This window comes from Panthera leo, chromosome F2 (genome assembly GCF_018350215.1).
Source record: "Panthera leo isolate Ple1 chromosome F2, P.leo_Ple1_pat1.1, whole genome shotgun sequence".
Lineage (NCBI taxonomy): Eukaryota > Metazoa > Chordata > Mammalia > Carnivora > Felidae > Panthera > Panthera leo.
In genome coordinates, this window is record NC_056695.1 from 49434417 (window position 1) to 49452433 (window position 18017).

At 31.6% G+C, this 18017-nt stretch overlaps 1 protein-coding gene across 5 annotated transcripts in view; it reads left to right on the forward strand.

Annotated features, from left to right (window-relative positions):
• RIMS2 (regulating synaptic membrane exocytosis 2) overlaps positions 1–18017 on the forward strand; it is a 600294-nt gene that overhangs the window by 350923 nt on the left and 231354 nt on the right. The window lies entirely within an intron of this gene.

Genomic DNA, 18017 nt, shown 5'->3' on the forward strand with positions numbered 1-18017 from the left:
AAATTCCACTGCTGTGTAGATTACTAATCAGACAAATCAACTATGTAAAATATTGCCAAATGTACTACTTCTCTATTTGTTAAATAGAGTTTAGAATCATGTCATTCAAATTTTAAACCTTTTAATTGAACATTAGAAACTAAGCTTCTGTGATAACCTATGAACCTATTATTTTCTTTGCCTGTGACTTATTACCTTTAGGTTAATGACTTAGATGTGCCAGGATAAATAATTATATTTTTTCCAAGTATTAGGGCATCTTTACACTTCTCTGGTATTTTTATGGCATCATAATTCATACATTCCTTTAAATTTCTGATGTATATTCATATGATAATTTGCTCATCTTTCAAGGTGAAAACAACTTATTCACATTTTCCTACCTTTTAAAACATTTGTTAGAAAAATCTAATTTGTATTCTGCTAACTTGTGACAATTTCTTTTTCTATATGTACATTTTAATTAAGTGAGAATATCAAAACAACTTGTCCCTGTAAATCTTCAAAGTGTCCCTCTTCCAGAAGAAATCAATTTTAAAATACACTTTTTCAAAATCAAGAATTCAAAACAATAATGTTTTTCTAAGATTCCTTCAATTTAAGCTCATTAGTTGCTTATTGCCTGCTAAATTTCTCTGTGTAACCATTACTTTTTACATTTCATAGTTTGTTGTATAACCATGTATTATAAAATAAAATTGATAGCCATGAGTATGCATGGCAGGTCTATTAGTAATTTTTTATTTTATGTACCTTCTCTTAGCCTGTTTATTTCATTCAATCTAAGTTTCAACTAACATAACTTGAATGTACTAATGCACTTTTGTACTAATTCAGATATGATGTGTCTCCCTTCTTTATTTTATTCTGAATTAGTATGGTCCTTCTTATTTTATAATAAAATTGTTAAACTACGGCCTGTACTATAAAGCAGAGATTAAATTTCAATATCCCTATTACATTTAAAGATTTTTAAATGTATTTTGACATTATTTTAACATTTTTTTTCCAGATAAAGCCTTATGTTCATATAATTCAGGTAAATTTTAGCATGCACAATGTTTAATGCATGTATTCATATGCACAGTTAATTGGTTTGTTGTTTTGTGCTTTGTCTGGTTATTGTGCATATGTTAAATTCCTAAACAAAATGTCAGTAGCTTCCTTTTTCCACCTATAGTAGTTTTCCAGTATATCTGTGTTTACATCTTTATTATTTTGATATTAAAAACTACTTGTTGAAATATAGTGATTTATGATTTCAGTGTGTCTAATATTGTCTCTTTTAATATGGTACTATTTCATCAATGAAGTATGGTTCGGTATATTCTGTGTTATTGTGTGCACTGTTTCACAGAATTTGAATTTATATGGATACAATTTTTAATGTTTTTGACTTATGGAGGGATAGTGTTAAAAATTCTAAGTATATTGAATTTTAACAATTAAAACTAGAATGTTTGCTGTAACTTCCATCATTTTAGCTGTTCAGTCATATCTTCTAAGGAAAATTGAATAGATTTAAGTTTTATAACTCTAATGTATTATGACTTTTAATTTAAACATGCACAAAGTATGTCAAGATGTTTTAAACTGATGCTAAATTTTATAACTGGTCACTGGGACTTCCTTTAGTTTTAATACTTTTAACTGGAAAATATTTTAAATATATTTAGTCTAATGAACTTTTATATTTAAAAAAATTATCTTCGTGAATAGGATTAGGAAATAATTGTAAAAGTTTCAGGAATGGCACACTAAAGTTTCAGATCTACTGAGGAAGGCTACTACTTACAACCAAGATGGAATAGAAGGGACTTCTCCCTACCTTCCTACCTCAGACAACAAAAATGGACAAATACATAACTCAGTTGCTTTAATAATACTGGATATCAGGCAACTAAGGACAGTAATTATTAAGATAAGGGAAACAGATGAGTTGAATCCTAAAATTGCCCTCGCATTCACTTTTAGAGAGTTTCCTACACAGGGCATAAGGGGAGAAAAGGCAAACAGAGCCTGTGTACTCCCTGAGGTAAGTGATGGAGCTGAGAGTTTGGGGAGACAAGGGTGACTAGAGTTCACAGAGCAGACTACTGAAGAGAAGAGAACTATCCAGAGAGAGAACTCCAAAGATCTTCAGAGGGTTTCTCTCAAGTTGAATATTGATCAGTGCGTGAATGGAGGAATCTACCCACCCTGGAGAAAGGACCACCCAAAAAGATTACAAGTAATAATGCCTGAGAATAGTGTCTGCCTTTTTGTTTTGTAGAGAACATCAAATTTCAGAGGTCATTGGGTTGCGTGCACAGAAATCTCTGGCGTCAGTAGTGAGGAATAATTGACTCTAGATGGACACTGTATCACATAAAAAAAGATCTTAAAGCAAGAAATGAAAGGGTAAACATGTTTTAAGTAACACAACTACATATAGAAAAGACTCAATAATGGTTATAGGAATACAAAAATAATATATAACAATGTAAAATTCACAAGGGCTGGCATCTAATAAAAAATTACCGACCATGCAAAAGAGAGAGAGAGAGAAAAAAAAAAAGACCCATAAAAAGGATGTAAATCAAAGCTAAACTAAAAAAGAACTTGTACAGATGTTATAATTAGTAGACAAGGATATTAAACAGTTACAGAAGTGTATTCCTTGTGTTCAAAATGTTAAAGACATGAAAGACAGAAATAGACTCAAATGAAGCATTTGTAAATGAAAACTATAATGTCTAAAGTAAAAATATACTGAATGGGATTGACAACAATAAACATTGTAGAAAAAAAATTAGTGAACTTGGAGATACAGCAATAAAAACTATCCAAAATGAAGCATAAATAAAAATGTTTAAAAAAATAATAAAGTATCTGTGAGCAATGGACAATTTGAAGCTGCCCTAATACACAAGAAATTTAAGTCATGCAAGAGAGGAGAAGCAAATATTTGAAGAAATAATGGCTGAAAATTGTCCAAATTTCATGAAAACTATAAACCACATATCCAGGAAGCTCAATGAATTCCAAACACAAGAAACATACATAAGAATATATGAAGATACATCATAAGTAAATTCTTTAAAACCAATAATAAATAGAAAACCATAGAGCATCCAGAGAAAACAGACTCAATACATAACTGAGGAATAAATATGCCTGCAGATTTTTCACTAGAAACAGTGCAAGTACTCAGAGAAAAAGGGATCAATCTAGAACTCCATGCTTATTCATATTTCTTTTAAATCATGGTGAAGTAACAATGTTTTTGAAACATACAACTACTAACAGAACTCATCATCAGTAGATATGCACTACAACAATTGATAAAGTCAGTCCTTTAGGCACAAGAATAACAATACCAGGTGGTAATATAGCATATAGATGTATTTAAAAGAATGCGGAACACCAAAAATGATAACTGGATGGGTAAATATATGAGATTTATTCTTATTGTGTAAATAGTTTTAAATATAATTGTCTGTAAAACAAATAACAATGTAGCATAAGGTTTGGTACATATATATAAGTAAAATATATGACAATAGCAACAGGAAGATTAGAAAAGTAGAGGAAAGTAGAAGTGTATGGTTATAATGTCTTTATACTGTGCTATATGATAAGAAGTATGATATCACTTGAAAGCAGGTTGTAATAAGTTAAATATATACACTATAAATCCCCAAATCACAAAATGAAGGATTATAGCTAACTAATAAGCCAAAAGAAAAGATAAAATGGAACCATGAAAGTATCCATTTCATCCAAAAGAATACAGAAAGTGAAGGAAATGGAACAAAGAACAGATGGGACAAATAGAAGATAAATAGCAAATTGATAGATGCAAACTAACCAAACCAATCACATTAAATGTAAATAGTCAAAATACTGCAGTTAAAAGGCGGAGATTATCAGATTGGATTTTTTAAAAAGGCAAAGCCAGCTATATATTGCCTATAAGAAACCCACTTTAAATATGAAAACACAAAGAGTTTAATTTAAAGGGATGGAAAAGATATACCCTACTAATTTAAAGAAATATGAAGTACTACTTATATTAATATTAGACAAGTTAGACTTTAGAGTGAAGAATACTACCAAGGATAAAGTAGGTCATTTTGTAATAATAAAAGAGTAAATTGATCAAGAGAGCTTGTCAATCCTAAACATTTAAGTACATAATAATAGAGCTTCAAATTACAGGGAGAAAAATTTATAGAGAGATTGTTAGACTAGATTAAAACAAAACAAAACAAAACAAGAATCTAATCATGATGCTTCAAAAGCTCAACAAAAGTGGCAAACAACTAGTCTGACCCTGAGAATAAACACAAATCACGACCAATTTAACAAAAAGATTACGTTGGAAATACTTTGGGGAATGGCTTGGGAATACAATGAACAGTTATGCCATGAAATGACGTATAAGAAGTGGACAAATTTCTAGAAAACCACAAATTACAGAAACTGATCCAGCAAAATATAAGAAAACCATATAAAACTATAGCAACATAAAGAAGTTGAATTTGTGAAAAGAAAAACCTAGGACCAGAGGGCTTCACTGATGAATTCTATCAAACATGTAAAAGAAACTACCAATCTTTCTTACATTCTTTGAGGGAGAAAAAAAAAAAACGAAATAATCTCCATTCATTCTATGAGACCAACGTTATTCTAATACTAAAGGCAGACAAAATATCACAAGAATATGAAGACCAATATCTCATCAATGTAAACACAGAAATCCTCAAATATTAATAAATCAAATTTAGCAATATATAAAAAAGATTATTCACTTTAATCAAGAGGTATTTATCCCCAATGCAATATTTGGTTACTAACTAAATATCAAATGTAATTAAATGTATCAATAGAAAAAAGGACAAAATGACATGATCATGTGAAGAGATAAAGAAAAGGCTATGACAATAGTCAACACTCTTTCACAATAAAAACTATCAAAAAAGTAGGAATAGAAGGGAACTTTCTTGACCTGATAAAGGGGACTTTAAAATACCTACTGCTGACATCATTTTTTAATTGTAGAAGACTGAATGTTTTCTCCTTAACTGTAGACTAGGCAAGCATATCTGCTCTTACTATTTTTATTCAGTAGTGCACTGGAGATTCTAGTTAGGGCATTCAGTCAAGAAAAATAAATAAAAGCCATTCAGAATGGAAAGAAAGAAGCAAAACTTTCTTTATTCACAGATAACATGATTCTACATGTAGAAAACTCCAAAGAATCTACAAAAACTACTACAACTAATAAACAATGTCAGCAAGGTCCCAAGGTACATGAACACTATACAAAATAATTTATATTTTATATACTAGTAGCTAACATTTAAGAAAAAATTTTAGTGTTTATTTATTTTTGAGACAGACAGAGCATGAGCAGGGAAGGGGCAGAGAGAGAAGGAGACACAGAATCTGAAGCAGGCTCTAGGCTCTGAGGTGTCAGCACAGAGCCTGACGCGGGGCTCAAACTCTCCAACTGCGAGATCATGACCTGAACTGAAGTCAGACGCTCAACCCACTGAGCCACCCAGGCATCCCCACTAACATTTTGAAAAGAAAATTAAGAAGTATTTTGTTTCCCATAATATCAAACATTTTTAAATACTTATTAGTACATTTCATAGAATAAGTACAAACTTTCATGCTAAATAAATCACAAAATATTGCCGAAGAAAATCAAAGGAAGATCTAAGTAAATGAAGAGATATTCCAAATTAATGGACTGGAAAATTCTTATTATTAAGATGGCAAGTCTCCTCTAGATTTGTCTACAGGTTCTATATAATCCCTAACAACATCTAAGCAATATTTTTTGCTGTAATTAATAAACTGATCTTAAAAATTATATTGAAATGCACAAGATCTGGAACAGCCAAAAAGGAACAAATCTGAAAGACTTATACCTCCTGATTTCAAACTTACTACAAGACAACAGTAATCACAATATTGTGGAACTGGCGTAATGGAACCTAATTCAGAATTCAAAAATAAACCCTTATATTCAGTCAGTTGATTTACCAAACAGGTGCCAGGGCAATTCAATGGGGGGAAATTGTCTTTTTAGCTATTAATGCTGGAAGAATTGAATATCTACATGCAAAAAAGATTAAATTAGACTCCATCTCACACCATCCACAAAACCTAACTTAAAATGGATCATACACCGAAGTGTAAGAGCTAAAACTATCAAACTCTTAGAAGAAAACATAGGAGAAAAATCTTCATTACCTTGGATTAGGCAGAGATTTCTTCAATGCAATGGCAAAAGCAATATCAATAAAAGAACAAAGTGATAAATTGGACCTCATAAAAATTTTAAATGTGATTCAAAGACATCATTAAGAAGGTAAAGGAAAAGCCACAGACTTGGACAAATGTTTGTAAATTACATATTTGACAAAAGACTTGCATCCAGAATACATAAAGAACTCTTGAAAGTTAGTAGTGAGGGGACAAATAATGCAATCAAAATGCAAAATATTTGAATAGTCACTTCACTGAAGATGTGTGGATGGCAAATAAGTACATGAAAAGATCCCCAATGTCCTTAGTTAATAGTGAAATGCAAATTATAGCAACGATATGTCACTTTACATCCACTAAAATGAGTGTGATAAAAAAAGACAGTAACAATTTTTGGCAAGGTTTTTGAGAAAATGGAATCCTCATAAATTTGATGATGGAAATGTGTAATAGTGTAGCCCTTTGGAGGACAGTTTGGTAGTTTGTTAAAAAAAAATTAAATTTTCTACGTGGCAAAGGAATTCACTCCTAGTTGTATACCCAACTGAAATAAAAATGAATGTCCACTCAAAGACTTGTACATGAATGTTTACACCAGTATTATTCATAATGGTCAATATTGGAACTAGTCCAAATATCCATCAGCTGGTGAATGGATAAATAAAAAATATCGTGTCCATACAGCGGATTGCTATAAATAACAAAATAGTGATACGTACCACCACATCATTTAACCTCAAAAAATATTAATGCTAAATTAAAGGTGCAATGCAAAAGGCCACGTGCTGTATGATTCCATTTATATAACATGTACAGAAAAGGCAAATCTATAGAGCAGAGGTTAGATTAATAGTTGTCTGGCTGAGGGTAGGAATGGGGAATGACTGACAATGCATATGAGGAATTTGGGGGGAATGGTGGAACTGTTCTAAATTTGGATTGTGTTGATTTTTACACGTCTTAAAATTTGCTAAAAGTCACTGGATAGTATACTTAAAACCAATTAAATTTATGTTATATGAATTATACCTCAATTTTTTAAAATATGATGAGGAAACTACAGAATAGATAAAACCTCATCATGGTCAGAGGTGTTAATCCCCTTTATTCTTAGTAATTGATAGAACAAGTAGACAGAAAAGCAGTAATATTAGAGAATATCAATAGTATCAACTAACTTGGCCTAATTAATGTTTATAGAACATTCCATATAACAACAGCAGAATACACATTCTTTTCAACTGCATTCAGAGCACTTACCAAGATAGACAATATTCTGGCCAAAAAAAAGTCTTGGTGAATTTAAAAGTATTCAAATCATACAAAGTATGTTTTCTGACCACAACAGAATTAAGTGAGAAATCAATAATAGAAACATCTCTGGGAAATCTTCAAACATTTAGAAACTAAATAGCATACTTCTAAAAACCATGAGTCAAAGGAGAAGTCAAAGGGAAAATAAGAAGTATTTTAAACTTAATGTAATGAAAACACAACGTATCACAATTCATGGGGTGCAACTATAGCAGAAGAGAGGAGGAAATTTTTAGCACCGAACATATATGTTACAAAAAAAGAAACATCTCAAATCAATGACCTGTTTTCACCTTAACAACAACAAAAAATTTTTTTAAAGGACAAGTTAAACTCAAGTTAAATAGAAGAAAGGGGATGTGACAGAACAGAAATCAGTGAAATAAAAACCAAAAAGCAATCAAGAAAATTAACGAAACCAAAGTTTGACTCTATGAAATCAATAAAATTGATCAACATTTAGGCAAAATGGCCAGCAAAAAAAGAGAAGACAGAAATTGCCAAAATAAAAAAATAGCTGATATTGCTACAGATTCTACAAACATTAAAAGGATAGTAAGGAAAAATTATGAATAGATTTATGTCAATACATTTGATAACTTTTTTTTTTAACGTTTATTTATTTTTGAGACAGAGACAGAGCATGAACGGCGGAGGGTCAGAGAGAGGGAGACACAGAATCCGAAACAGGCTCCAGGCTCTGAGCTGTCAGCACAGAGCCTGACGCGGGGCTCGAACTCACGGACCGCGAGATCATGACCTGAGCCGAAGTCGGCCGCTTAACCGATTGAGCCACCCAGGCGCCACAATACATTTGATAACTTAAAATAGAAAATTTATTTGAAAGACAAACTTGATGCCCACTCAAAAATTAATAAATAAATAACTTCAATAGCCCTATATCTATTAAAGAAATTGAATGTGTAGTTAAAAATTTTCCCACAAAGAAAATACAAGGACCAGATGTCTTAACCAATGAGGTGTACCAAACATGTAAGAACAATATAATACCAGTTCTACACAAGCTCTCCCAGAAAATTGTATATTTGAGAATGCTTCCCAACTAATTTGAGAGAAACATTACTGTGATACCAATACCTGACAAAGATACTAAAAGAAAGAAATCTACAGACCTTATAGAAATTATGTCAAATTTAGCAAATTGAATTTTAAAAATAGGTTTAGCAAAATAAAAATTTAGAAAATTGAATACCACAATACATAAAAAGGATAATGTAGAATGACCAAGTGGTGTTTATCTCAGTATTCAGTGTTTGTTTTTAACATTTGAAAATTAAAGTAGTAGTATTCATCATACTTAAAAAAAAAACAGAAAAAAATCATTATCTTAAAAGATTCAGAAAAAGCATTTGATAAAATCAAACATCCATTTCTGTTGGAAACAAACAAACAAACAAAAAACAGCCCTAAGCAAAGTGGAATACAAAAGAACTTTCTCAAAAAATACAGGGCGTTATCAAAACCTACAGCTGAAGTATACTTCATGACAAAAGGCTGAAACCTTTCTTCCTGAGATCAGAGCAAGAAAAGGTTGTCTATTCTCCCTACTTCTATTCAGAATTGTACTGGTGGTTCTAACTGGTACATCAGGCAAGAAAAAGAAATAAAGGACATCCAGATTGAAAAGGAAGAAGTAAAATGTCTTAATTTGAATACATCTTTAGCTATATAGAAAGTCAGATGGAATCTACAAAAAAAGCTATTATATTTAAGAAGTGAGTTTATTAGCTTGTTGGATACAAGGTAAAGATAGGATATCAATTGTATTTATATGTACCTGCAAGGAACAATTGACAATTGAAATTTAGAAATACAATGCCATTTAATAGTGTCAAAAATATGAAATGTTTAGGGGTAAATTTGAAAAATGCAAAAGATCTCTAAACTAAGAATTATAAAACACTGTAAAAACAAATTTTAAAAGAAATAACGGAAAAAAAAGTTTTCATGAGTCAGAAGAACTAATAGTATGTCAGTTTTCCCCAAATTCCCCAGACTCAATTCAGTTAAAAAATATCAACAGGTATTTTTACAAAAAACAATTACACATTTCTGTGTAAATTGACAGACTCTAAAAATTTATTTGAAAATGTGAATTACCCAGAATCGCTAAAAACCACCTTGATGAAAGAAGATCAAAGTTGGAAGCCTTACAATAGTTGATTTCTGAACTTATTGTAAAGCTGTTGTAACTGAGATGTGATAAAAATAAATAAATGTATCAAAAGAACAGTATATAGAATCCAGATAAAAACCCACACATATATGGATGACTAATTTTCAACAAAGCTGGAAAGGCAATTCAGTGGTGTAAGGATAGACTTTTCAACAAATAATGTGAGAGCCTATAGATATCCATATGTAAATAAAAAAAAAAGAAAGAAGAGAAAGAAAAGAAAAGGAACTTCTATCAAATACAAAAGTATATGGTATATAACTCAAAATGGATCAGTGTAAACCCTAAAATTATAAAACTCCTAGGAGAAAACTTTGTCACTTTTGGTTAGGCAAAAATTTCTTAGGGCATGAAAATCATGTTTCATTAAATAACAAATCGATTAAACTGGATTTTCTCAAAATCTTTTTTTGTTTTCTTTAAAGAACACTGGTCAGATAATGAAAAGCCAAGCCACAGGCTAGAAGAAATATTTGCAAATCACATATCTAATAAAAGCTTTGTATGTAAAATATATAGAGAACCATCAAAGCTCATGAATAACAAAACATAACAAAAAATGGACATAAGATTTGAAAAGATTTAAGACATAAGATTTCTTGTGGACATAAGATTTTAAAAAAGATTTAAGAGTGGAAAATAGACACATGAAAATATATTCAATGTAAGTCTTTAAGGAAATGTAACTGAGATTCCATTAGATCCTTCTTAGAATGGTTAAAATAAAAAAGACTATCTATACCAAGCATTGGGGAGGATGAGAAGTTATGAAAATTCTCATATACTATTAGTGGGACTTGTAAAATGTGACAGCCTCTTTGGAAAACACTTTCGCAGTTTTTCTTAAAATGTTCAATATACATCTACCATACAATTCAGTCATTCCACTATTAGGTCTTTACCAAAGAAAAGTGTAAATATTTGTGCATACAACTTACATATGAATGTTCATTGTAATTTGATTTGCAATAACCAAATAACCCAAATGCCCTTCAACTGGGTAATGGATAAACAAACTGTGGTACACCCATAATAGATAATATTATTTAGCAATAAAAAAGAATGAACTATTGATTAACATGACAACATTGATGAATCTCAGAATAATTATACTAAGTGAAAGAAGAGAGAAAAAATGCTAGTATGATTCCATTTATATACAATTCTAAGAAATGCAAACTAATGAATTAAATAGAAAACTAACAAAAGAAAAATAGCTAACTGAATTCCTTTATCTACAAATATTAATATGTTGGAAGTTAAAATAAGTCTTTTAATACAAAGAAAACACTAGACTCAGACATTCTTTTCAAGTACTTCATACTTAATCTTAACATATTATCTCAACTTAATAAAACTCACATAATATACATAAAAGGAGTATTTCCAAGCTCATTTACAAGGAAAACATAATTTTTATACCAAAAATCAACAAATCCATTCCCAAAAAAGGAAATTTATAGACCCATTTCAGTCTTAAATATAAATGACAAAAATAGCTACATAAAACAGCAAATCAAATCCAATAGTTTTATAAAATTCTATAAATGTGATTTAAAACATTTACAAATCAAAAGAGAAAAATAGGGGTGCCTGAGTGGCTCAATCAGTTAAGCATCCAACTCTTGATTTCGACTCAGGTCATGATCTCATGGTTTGTGAGTTCAAGCCCCACATCAGGCTCTGCACTGACCGTGTGGCACCTGCTTGGGATTCTCCGTCTCCCTCTTTTTGTGCCCCTTCCCTGCTCCTGCTCACTCTCTTTCAGAAGAAAAAAACAATAAAGGAGAAAAAATATGTTCATTGCTTATTAATGAATTAAAAATTTTATAGAATTCAACATAAATTCATAATGATACCTGTTAGCAAATTATGAATTAGAAACTTCCTCAATCTGATAAAAGGTCTATTACAGGAAATCTTAAATGGCCAATGATAGAATTGTTCCTTAAAACAAACACGAACAAGAGTGTGAGTATAATGGAGATCCTAATGCAATAAGAAAAGACGAATTTGAAAATAATAAGGATTCAAAGGAAGAAATGAAACTGTCATTATTTGTAGATGATATAATTGTTTTCCTCAAACTCTGGAAAGAATCTGCAGACAAATTATGGTTTACCAAGATGTCTGGATATAAGGGCAATATGTAAAGGTCAGTTGCATTTCCTTACACCAGTAATAAAGAGATATACTTTATAATAGTAACAAAATCAAATACCTAGGAATAAATCTTACAAGAGTTATATAGAAGTACTATAGGGAAAAATTTGAAAGTTTTAGTAAGAGACATTAAAGAACATCTAAGTGGATATGTGACATAACCGTTGATATGAAGACATTATTAATTGTTAATTTCCCTATTTGACATATATATTTAATTCAGTTCCAATCCTATCTGGTATCTTCATGGAAACTAATGAGTAGATTCTAAGTAGAGGACAAAAGAGCCAAAAAATAGCTAGAAGGATTCTTATGGAAGCAGGGAGGAGAAGCTTCCTTTGTCAGGTATCAACATTTACTGTATTTGACACAGTGTGCAACTGGCATGAGAATCAATCAGTGGAATAATATTAAGAGCCCAGAAGCAGACTCTTTTATGTGAGACTCTTTTTTTTTTTTAATTTATTTCGGAGGGGGTGCAGAGAGAGAGTGGGAGAGAGAATCTCAAACAGGCTTGCACTGTCAGTACAGAGGCCCATGTGGGGCTCAAATTTACAAACTGGGAGATCATAATCTGAGCTGAAATCAGGTCAGATGCTGAACCAACTAAGCCACCCAGGTGACCCGAGACCGTCTTTTTTTTTTTTTTTTTTTTTTTTTAATATGAAACTTATTGTCAAATTGGTTTCCATACAACACCCAGTGCTCATCCCAACAGGTGCCCTCCTCAATACCCATCACCCACCCTTCCCTCCCTCCCACCCCCCATCAACCCTCAGATTGTTCTCAGTTTTCAAGAGTCTCTTATGGTTTGGTTCCCTCCCTCTCTAACTTTTTTTTTTTGTCTTCCTTCCCCTCCCCCATAGTCTTCTGTTAAGTTTCTCAGGATCCACATAAGAGTGAACCGTCTTTTATAAGGATCTGAGGTAACATGTCAGACCAAAAGAAGAAAAGTAAACAATTAAATAAATTGAGCTGGAAAAAAAAATACTATCCATAAAAAATGAACATAGATGAAATCAGATCCCTATCCTGCAACATGTATATCAACTCTAGATGGATTAAGGACAGTTAAAGTTCAGTCAGGAAGCTGAAGTACTATTAGAGATATGGAATAAAATATTTATTATAAATATTTTAAACCACAAAATTGTAGAAGCTGGTAGTTCCTTGTAAGAAGGTTTATAAGAAAATGGTTGAAGAATCTGAAAAAAGTCATGTGCCAGAGGCAACAGAGGAGAGCTAGTAAAGAACTTTGGAGGGTTGTTGCCCTTTCATTTACTAGTGGTCTTGAAGTCACCGTAGGTCATAGGACAAGTTGGGAGGGAAAAGTGCATGCAAAACGTCCCTTCATGATTTTATGGGTGGCCTGCAGAAGTTCTGTGGATCCTTTGTCACAAAGCTTCAGATGTACTTGGCGCAGGACTAGGGGAATCTGAAGGAAGAGGTCTAGCAGGACCTGGAACCAGAGAAACATCTAAAATCCCAGACTTGGTTATATCATACCTATTTTAAAAACTAGAAAGAATTGGAAAGAGAAATTGAAAAGCCACAATCATCATAACAGTCTCTCATAAATGTGAACTATAGAATTGATGAACTTGAATAAACAGAACATTCTCCCAACCGAGAATATACATTCTCTACGTCTACAAATGAAACTTTCGTAAAATGTTGCTATAAATTTTTAAGTAGTACATTCGTATGGTATAAATTTAAAAGTAAAAAAAAATTCTTATCCCTCTGTTTCTCAAACATCTAGTTCTCCTTACTTGAATGAACTCTGACTGGTTTCTGTATGTTTGCAGAGATAGGCTATGTTTACATAAACAGACATGTATGGGTTTTTCCTCTTTTGTTCTGATATAAATAGTGACATAGTATGATTATTGTGTGCCCTCTGCTTTTCATTTTTAATCTCTATTCTTTTAGTAGTAACTATTGACATTACAATATGCACACTTAGCAAAGTAACATTAACACCTCTACCTTTTTTTCCAAACTGCATAAGTTAAAATCTGGTTTGTACTCTCACCCCCACTATTTAATATATTACCAGAATATATAGCTTCCAATTAGTAATTTATTATAATATTGCCATTTTGTTCATTCAGAGTTTATTTAGATTGACCTGAATTTTTACCACTTTCTTTGCTTTCCACCTTTTTCTTTTCATTTTATACTTTTTTTTTTTTTTTCTGGGATGAATTTCTCTGTTTTTGAAGTACACATATTTTAGAACTTCTTTCAGTGAAGATCTGGAAACAGGCTGTGCTTTCATGAATATGTCTTCATTTCTCTGTTCCTGATGAAAAGTTTAGCTGTGTATGAAATTCTAGAATTACCTTTATCTTCTCTCAGCACCCTGACAATGTTAATAACTCTGGCTTCCAACTTTGCAGAAAAGTCTCTCCATTTATTTAAATTTTCTTACATTGCTAGCAGTTGTTTTGAGTTAAATTGTGTCCCACTGGAAGTATAGGTCTTCACTTCCAGTACCTGAAGATGTGACCTTATTTGTAAATAGGGTCTTTGTAGAAGTAGTCAAGTGTTCAATTTTGAGGTCACAAGAATAGACTTAATCCAATATGACTGACTTCCTTATAAAAAGGGGAAATTTGGACACAGATAGACATGGACAGAGGGAAGACAATACGAAGACCTGGGAGAAGACAGCCATGTGACTAGAATGCCGTATCTACAAGTGAAAGAGAGCCAAGGATTGCTAGCAAACACCAGAAGCTAGAAGAGAAAAGGGAGGATTCTCCCCTGGCCCTGCTGACACCCCGATTTTGGACTTCTAGCCTCCAGAACTGTGAGACGATAAATTTCTGTTGTTATAAGCCACCCAAAGTGTTCGGTACTTTGTTACAGCAGCCCTAAGAAGCAAATACAGTTGTGTTTTGTGGTTGGCGATATAAATGTTTTGCACATTTTTGGTTAAATGTACTCGTAAATTTTTCATGTGTTTGGGTATTCTTGTAAGCGATAGTGGCTTTGAAATTTATATTCCAGTTATCCATTGCTATTCTCTAAGAAATATAGTTCGTTTATGTATGTTGACTATGTATATATTCTGCAATCTTGCTAAATTGTTAGTCTTAATAAGTTTTTTATAGCTTCCTTAGGAGTTTTAAGCTACCTGATCATGTTACTACTTGCTTTCTAATCTGTATGCCTTTCAGTTCTTTTCCTTGCTGTATTGTACTGTAATCCAATGCAGTGCTGAACAGAAAGGGTTGGAGTGGACATCCCTAGCTAATTCTTTGTCTTAGGAGGATTGCATTCTATATGTCATGAGTGTGATGTTACCTACAGATTTTTTTGTGCGTGCCCTTTATTGATTTGAGGAAATTTCCCTTGGGCTGGTTAGCTGAGATGTTTTATCATGAATGGGGGGCAAACTTTATCAAATAATTCTTCTACATCTATTGAAATATTTTTAAACTTGTAGGTGTAAATGAACTAACTTCAATATACATAAAGTAAACTAGAAAGAAAAATTAACAAATTCACCACCATTGAAGAAGTTTCCATTTTAATTTTTCTCAATCACTGGTAGGTCAGGCAAACAAAAATTTAGGAAAGATACAAAAGGATCAAACCACATAGTTCTCCTGTCAAATAAAGAAGTCTGCATCTTATAAATAATGAATTTGTATTCTTCTGTTATATCCTTGAAACATTTGTAAGAATTATTAATATACTATTTAATAATTCATTTTCTGACAAATTTCAAAAACTTGACAATATAGTCTATTTTCTTCAACGCCAGTGTTACTATGTCAATTTTTTTTTAAAAAATAATAAACTATAATCATATATTTGAAAAATTTTGAAAATAGACACCTTAATGAACATTTTCTTTTAAGATTTATTATCTCTGCAATTATCATGTGTTATTCAGTCAATTGTGCCTTGGACTTAATGATGTATGGTAAATATCTAATAGACTCAAGAAGAAAATACCTAGACCTGAACTTTAAATAATACACTATATATAAATATTTTAGTAATGTAGAAAAAGACTCAGAGGGGGAAGGTTTATGTTAATAAAGATTAAAAGGCTGAAAATTTTGGCATATTCATCCAATTTAAGAGTTTAGCAAAAGAAGTGAAATAAATTCAAAGTAGAAAGAAAAACATCGTAACTATAAAAGCAGAAATCAATCAAGTGCAAAACAAATTTCCAGTGGAGCCCATTAGTCCCTTGAAATGGCAAAATAAACCTTTAGTGAAATTTATTGACAGAGTAAAAAGAATAAAAAGAAGGTTCAGACAGCAAATGGAAACGTTTCCATCAAATGGAAACAATAAATAGTATGATAAAATTATGAGCATTGGAGCAAACACTGAAACTGGGACAAAGTGGACAAATTGCTATGAAAAATATAACTCACTGAACCTTGAGTCAATAGGTCATTCTATGTCTACTGAAAATGGACGTATATGTTATACATATGGAAAGAGCAAAGTTGCATCCATATCTCATACTGTACATAAACTCAGTGCAAGGTAGACAAGGATGTAAGTGCTAAAGCAAAGTTTATAAATTTCAGAAAAAATATGAAAATATCTCTGTTCATAATCTCAGGAATGATTTCTTAAACAAGACATTGAACACACTACTTTTCAAAGGGAAGATTGATATATTCAGTGACATTAAAATTAAGTACTTGAATTCCTCAGGATGTTAAATGACAACATCCAAGTAGAGACAACATCATTGCATGTATTTAACCTCTGTAGAATCACTAGCAAAAATAGATCAACTTCCGTCAGGAAAGTAACAACATTTGGAAGGAAGCAACATTTTAAAATCACATATTTCCTCTACGCACAACCCCATACAAAACAACTTATGAAGACTGATAAAATGAACTTCATTTTTTTGCTGGTGTCATTCTTATCTTACTTCAGAGGCAGATCTGATTCTTGACCAATACCAAAAGCATGTAATCTTTATACCCTAGTGTACCTGGCACATGAAACTAATCATTACCCTGTCCTTGAGCATTTGCATTTTACGAGGTGAGATCTTGTTACCAGATGAGTAGCAATTCTTATTCTGGTTCTCCTCGACAGCTTCGTCTGTGGTATCATTTTTTTTCTCATACATCCATTTAGAATGTATAGTATATAATAATTCTGTAAATCCTTTTGTGCCTAGTCTTTTGGGATGTTGTGTGGTAATTATAGTTTCCATATCAATTGGGGCTATACGAAAGAGCCTGTGGTTTGATTGAGTTTAAAATTTTATGATATAAGCTTCGGATGGAAAATAGTGAACTCATTCTATGGGACCACATGATCAAAACAGATAGATAGATGTTTTTAATGTACCCATTAAAAGGTGGAAAACAAGAGTCCTTTCAACAGACGCTTCCCTCTCTCAGGAGGGCAGGGGTTCGAGCAAAAAAAAAAAAAAAAAAAAAAAAAAAGAAAAGAAAAAGAAAAAAATGTGTAGAATATTTCTAATAGAAAGTTGCAAATGTTGGAGTGCATTCCTACAATGTTTGATTATTGCTACTTTAGACACCTTACCCAACGTGAGCTCTTAGTGTTTTATAAACCTTATGGAAATTATTTACTTTCTGATAACTGAAGTTTATTTAATGACTAATGTGTAGTATAAGTAGACAGACGAAAGAAGTCTTTCTTGAAATAGCAACACTGTTTTCATTTACCATTAAGCGTTTTCTGATTATAAGAAAGGAAAAAAACTATAACAACAGATTCTATTGTGTGAGATGTGCCTATTTTAAGACACATGTAGGAGATGAGAGATATTTAAAAACATTATAACATGTTTATATATGTGATGTATTTCATAATTACATGTGAAGGAAATCTGCCTTAGCCATCAATTTAGTGGCATTTTTGCCATAGCATGATTAACACTTTAAAATTTTGTAAGAGATTTCTTTTGTAATAGAAACTCACACACAGAGGTCTTGTATTATGATAATTATTACTGCTCTGTTTTAGGCTATTTCTTAGAAAAGATAACATTTCACAATTTAAATGTATTAATAAGCTTGTGGATGATTTATTTCTCATTTTCTTTTCAAACCAGTGGAGG